Consider the following 6,920-nt stretch of genomic DNA (forward strand, 5'->3'; position numbering starts at 1 on the left):
TTGCAGGGGTTTAAAGGCTCAGCTGGAAAAGAAAGATTGTGATACAGCATGAGCAGGAAATAGGAAAGATCTGGCTAACCGATTTGCCCATGTTTTAGTGTGCACAGGCCCAGACTTGTGGCCCTGTGGTTCTGAGCGGCTCTGCTGTATCTGTGTCTGCAAGGCTACCTGCTGGGGTATAGTAATTCATGCCTTGAACCAGTGCTAGCATGTGGAAATGTTAGAGTGCACCTAGAGTCTGCTGATCAGCACACAATCTTTTTTTGCACGTATTCAGTAGCCAATGGAAACGGAGTGTAATGCATCCTCAGTGTTGTCCATTTATTTTAGGTTGCCCTGATGGTGAGTGTTTTCTTTGCTGTACAGCTGCAGGTGTGCAGCAGGAAAGTGTCATATAAGCCAAAATGTTGAGTGACTTCTTTCTAGCTCTGACCTCTTCAGCTCTGTTGTCTGTGCTCATTCGTGCCATTTTGGTTGAGCAGTGTCAGATCAGAGAATCATGCTTTCCCAAGTGGAATCACGAAAAAGCCGCACGTTTTCCAAACATTTTAAAAAGTAGCAGATTGCTTATGGTTTTACAGTTTGTTCACTTTGTGGATGAACCCATTCAGAAAATAGGAAATCTGTGAGCTTTGTCTCCAGTTGACAAAATTTAACCGCAAGTATAGTGATACTCACATTTTGCAGTGACTCCTCTGAAGAGATGAGAATTGTTTCACAGTGAATTTTATCAGAGAAACTATACATCCTTTGAAGTATTAATTATCCACATATAGAACACATTGCTCAATCTTTTGGCATTTGGAGTCCTTGTTTCATAACAGAAAAGAGCTGGTAATTGAGTAACTCCATGTGAGATGGGAAGCAACATTTCATGGAAAAGCTCTTCAGGTACAAGCTCCTTTTTTTCCCCTTTTTCTTTAGGGACATATGATATCCCTCTCCCCAAGCATGACTGGAACAAAAGTCTACCAAGGGACAAAGAAAAAACTTGATCTGTTTGTGTTAAAACCTCTGCCTTGATGTCACTGCAAATTTGATTGTATAAGCCGTGAAACGAGTATTACTTTTATTATGAAGGATGTACATGTATATTCATGATGTGGTTATGAAAAATATAAAAGTAATTTTGAAACAATGCCATCTTTAATTTTACTTATTTTTGAATATTTTAAATAGGCCATGATATTCTAATATTCACATGAAAATATTCAGAGTGGAATCTTAAGAGCCTGAAATATAACCTGCAGTTAGGGAGGTAATTGTAGGTTATAATTCAGTTAAAAATTGGTGAAATTGCAGCAGATAACTATGGCAGTAACACGACACTGAAAAGCATTTCTGAGTCCTTATTAAAGTGGTTGGGCTACTGCTTTTAAATGAAAAAGAGTACACAGTTACAGAGACGTTGTTGTGACACTTTTGCAAGGTCCTCAGAAGGAAGGTAATCAAATGATTAAAATTTATTTCAAAAGAACCTATCCCCTTATGCTGGATCAAGCAATGGAATGGATACATGCATACCATGTAATAAATAAGTAAACAAACAAATAAATAAAATAATTACAAGTTTAAAAAAACAGAACAGCTTCCCAAAACCAGCAGTGAGGTAAGTTGATCTATAGTACTTAGACAATTCAGACCACATGCTGAAAACTACACCGGAGACACTGGCCCTGTATTGAAGTTCAGTCAGCTAGCCCCCTCAGCCTAGGAGAGTCTCCACTCCATAAGAAACAGTTGAAAAGACCAGTCTTTTAGTGGAAGAAGAAACACAAGAAAACCGAAGAGAAACTGTCCAAAAAGTTTGGCAGTGGAGTAAGCAGTTTAGAGTACAAAATAAGTTGGAGAAAAGTGTGGAGGTCAAAATATCAGCCAAATGATGGCAGACATGAAAGACTCCACTTTTGTTTTTGATGACCAGAAGAGAGGTCATGTACAAAAATACTTCTTACTCTGAAATCTGTCTCTCAAAGTTCCCCTTTCACATGGAATGACTCAACCCTCTCTTGCCGTTAGTTTTTGGCATCTAGAATTTATGAGACTGAATGCTCTTTTCTGAATGCTCCTTTGCGCCATTTTTCTAGTTTTGATTTAATTTAGTGTAGACATTTACCTCAGTTAACTATCAATTACTTTGGCTCTTTTTGAACATGAAGCATTTAAATGACTTGAATTAATGTTAAACAAGATTATAGTTATAATTTGATATTAGATTTCATCTAATCAGATTTCAGTTAGATTTCAGATTAGATTTTTAATTAGATTTCAGATATCAGAATTCATATTAAAAATGGAACTGTTAATCAGTTTATCAAAAGATCCTGTTAGTTCTTGGTTCAGTGGGCTAAAAATTGGTCTGTTTCATTTCTTCATACACTGAATAGCACACATCTTGTGTTACTGTCAATAGAGAATTGAAATTCCACTGAAATAACCTTATATTATGTGTTCTCATAGAATCATCACATGTTTTTGTTGAATACTTAATTTGATCTCATACCTATTCCCTTATGAGTGTAAAACAATCATTCAATTTGTCCTCCTAGTACTAACTGCAATACTCCCCAAGGTGTGTTTGCATGGCTTTCATGTTCACTGTTTAGAGAGGAGCAGTGCGTGACATCTGATTATTTATAGGGAACTGGTGTGCATTGCTGCCTTAACTGTGCTGTTTTATTCAGTGGTATGTTACCCTAAGTAAGAAAAAACACTTGAAAAAAAAAAAAAACTGGTTGTCTCAGACACTTCAAGTACCTGCATCCAGGTACCTTTGATGTTTTAAATCCTGGCAAGAAATTGGGTCATAAGAAATATCAATGTCTTTGCATTATCTCTGGTTTCTGCAAAAAGGTACTGATTATTTATCTTTGACATTTAAATATTTTGTCATTATCTGTAACATTTGCTTGCTTACTTATTCTTGTCGACTTCTGGCTTCACATCACAATGATTATAGTTTTCAGCTTTAACACGACCAATTCCCATTCAATTCCTTTCATAATATTGGACAACTTATTGGAGGTGCAACTTTACATACTTGCCTATACATAACTCAGCCTTGTAGCTCTTCGAAACTTTGTGTTCAGGTCTAGGAATGGTGCTCATAGCCTTTTCAAACAATTTCATGACAGCTGATACATCACTAATGTTTACAAAGGTGTTTCCCTTCATTAATTGCATTTCTTTTTGTATCTGTGTTCATTCATTCAATGCAGGAGTTTTAATATTTTATTTCAGCTGAAAGAGGTATATTTCTGATGTTGTGAAAGCACACCTTTGAGGGTTTTTGCACTTTGGAGAGAGCACAAGAGCAGAATGGAGTAAACAACAATAGTGTATTTTTTGAAAGTTGTTGGTCAGAACTTTGTTCAGAACCCACTGTTTAGTGCTTACGTAGATTTAAGATATTAAGCAGAAATAAATTCTACACTACAGGGGTATAGCTTGTACATCAGGTTTGATACTCTGGATTTCTGAGCTCTGCTGAAGGTATGATTTACCCGACTTCTCTCAGTTTTGCAAGAATTTCTTACAAATTCTTTCCATCTCGTCTATCAGTACGTAATTGTTAACATGGAATTCTGCCTGTTTGACCATTTTCATCTGTGGTTTCAGTTGTATTGAATAAAAAATGCTTGACTAAACATTTTTTTGAAGAACTGAAAAGCATTTCAGTTCAGGTCAAACATATTGGAGAAAACTGCACTCTGTGCTATGCCTGTGCTGTACTGATACATCTTGTCTGGTTGGTTTTGATCTGTGATGTAAAGAATATTGATCATTTGAAGGCCGTGTGTGAAGAAATACATATAGTCTTATCTTTACATTTATGGTTGTAATTAAATTACATGACAATTAAAGCTGCCAAAGCACTATTATTCGGGCAATGTAGTATTCCTTGGTATGCTAGTTTGTCATAAACTCTTGGAGGGATTCCATCCCCCCAACCCCCCAAAAAACAAAAAAAAACCCCAACAACAACACAGCTTTACCACAAAAGCAGAACTGCTGCACCCAGTAACTGAACAAATTTCTGGTTATACCAGGTAACCATGGGCTAGATTAGTGATCAAATACGTTATCTGTTCACCACCTGGTGTGACAAATCATTGGATACAAAGATAGAACCATAGCATAGGACGATCATTCTTTCAGGCAAAGATACTGTTGGTTTATGTATCAGGAGAAAAAGTTGGCTTGTTCCACTTTCTGTAGCCACCCTTTTTCTTTTGCCCAACCAATCAGTGTTGTAAAACAAAGACCAGAAGTCATTTATTTATTGATGTACCTATTTATTGTTGTTTTGTGTGACTCATACATGACCAGATATTGGTTAGTTAATGGCAAATAGCAAATAGGCACATTTTTGTTGCTTGATGTTCTTGGTTTGTCTCCACATATTACTTGATACTAGGCGTGAATTTTGTATATGTAGAAACATATCATCTGTGTGTTTCAAAAGAGAGCTATTTTGTATTTTCATACAGAATTTCCAGTTCTAGCTTTCTTCTTTTCAGCACCTCTTATAACTATTTTTATATGATTATGCCTTAAACGTGGAATTTTAATTTAACATATCATTACGTAAAAACTGTCTGTTGTCACACGTCAGTGTAGCTTTTTTTGTTTAATTTCAATTTTTTGTGCAGCTGAAAAAAAAAATCAAGAAGTCCTCTTCTGTGGGAACCACTTGTCACTTTACAGGTGTAATGTTGACAAAGGTGTAGTTTCCCTACATTGCCAGAAATATTTTGTTTTTGATTACAGTATGTATGATAATCTGTGAAGGCATGCTGGTAAAAAAAAGAAGACGGGGAAATAAGTTAAGAATAAAAGAATTAAAGAATAAAAAGACCTATTTACTATGCAAATGTATACAGTGCTGCATGCTCCTGCTTTACCTCTTGCTATATAGCGGCTTTGAAATAAAATTGTGTTATTATTTTTGTGAAAGATGACACTGAAGAGTGAAATGCAAGACTGCATGCGTAATATTGATTTTTATTTTAATTATTAAATTAAAGAATTGTGTTAGGAGAAATATATGTCTAAAATATACATATATCTAGATGCATTTAATAGGGTTTTCTTTTCTAAAATAAATTGTAACTTGAGAGATACACCCGTCTCCCATTTTCCTGTCAATGTGTTATGCTTTTTGTGACACCATATGCTGATACTGAGTGACATTTTTCAGAGGTGTGTGTGTGAAGTTTTTAGCTTTAATTTTAGCAAAGACTGTTCAGAGTAATAGCTTTTTTTTTTTTTTAAACATTGTGTTTATGGGCCTTATTGCTTATGCTTTATGTAGTTACTCTTTGAGGATACTGTAAAAAGGAACAGAAACAGAGAAGTTGTTGCCGCGCATTTTGAAGGCAACGTTTTTAGTATTCAGGGGTAGAGCAAAAATGTTTACTCAGCTTTCTCTAATGAGCAGAGCTCCAAACCTCTTGTCTGTTGTGTCATCCTCTTAGCACTGAAAATTCACGCTAATTTAATTGGATTGTCAATAAAAATGCACTTATTTTGTCCCAAGAGAGCTATGTTTCACATTTGAAGAAAGGTTTACAAAAAGCCCTTAAAACTGATAGGATTTCAGTGAGATTCTACAACAACTTCTTCCACAAGGTTGCAAAGGCTGCTTACAACACAACAACACACAAATGTCTTTATGGCGCTGCAGTATTATTTTACCATATATTATACAATACACATATTGCTAAAGTTCCATCTCAGACTCAGTGATGGCAGGTATTGCTATTACATATATTTCAAATACATAACCTTAGTGCTTATTCTCTTGTTTTGGTATAGACTTCTTGTTCTTGTTCTTGAGATTGCTGCCCTCTACCATTTCTGCTTTGGAGCAAGAGTATTATTTCACCAAGGTGGAGCATTAATTCGTCATTTATCACGAAAGACATTTATATGCTTGCTTCAGCGTCTTGACTAACTGTGTCATTAACATTTGACCCTTAAGATTTTTATAAAATTATGAGCCAGGTAATCAGCTTCTCGATCAGAGCTTGCTGAAATGGTGGTTTACTTTTAGGCCTCATGGCAGCAGCTGTCTAACTCGCTGGAATCAAGAGCATAAGCTCGCTATGCTGGTGTAATGTGCTTGTGACTTACTACCTGTTGTATTTAGAACACGGTACTCAAAAAAACGCTGATCTAAAAAGACCTTTGTGTCAATTGTTTTCAAAATTGTTTGGTCATTTTATAAAATACAAAATAAAGAACCAATCCAAAACTTTATTTGCATGTAACATCATATATTATAAATCGACTGTAAAATATATTAGTATGAAATGTATTAAACTCTGTTATTCCTCGTCATTATGAAAAAAGTGCATTTTCATTTTTTAAACGTTACTTTATCTGGGTGACATCAAATGAATGTGGACGCCTACAACTGATAATTATTACCATGGTAAATGTTACGTCTATTTTAGAGAGATACAAGCCGCAGACAGCAATGACAATATACAACGAATCAATGTTTATTAACACTGTGCAATTTTCTTTATGAAATGTTAAATAATTACAACAATGCTTCACGTGAAATGTATTTTTTGTTTTTTCAGAGTAGAAGTATTTCATTTCCATGTATATTTTAGTCTCAGCATTGTGTAGATCATTTTGGTATATTTACAACGGACGTGTTTTGTATTTTGTGTCTAAATATATTTTGATGTAATTTTCCCACGCTTGCTGCGACCACTGGTGTTTATTAACTAACCCATGTACTGAAAATGAGGCACATCGCCTCAGGCAGAATTGTGAGGTTTGCTTGGATTGCGCAGGTGCATGACTCGTCCGCCTCGGAAAACTGGGCTGCGGCAGACACACAGCTGGGTGACAGCAAATGAAGCTAGTTTAGCAAACGCTACGTTACTCGAATTCAGCTGCTGGAC

Source organism: Chanos chanos, chromosome 10, assembly GCF_902362185.1.
Source record: "Chanos chanos chromosome 10, fChaCha1.1, whole genome shotgun sequence".
Classification (NCBI taxonomy): domain Eukaryota; kingdom Metazoa; phylum Chordata; class Actinopteri; order Gonorynchiformes; family Chanidae; genus Chanos; species Chanos chanos.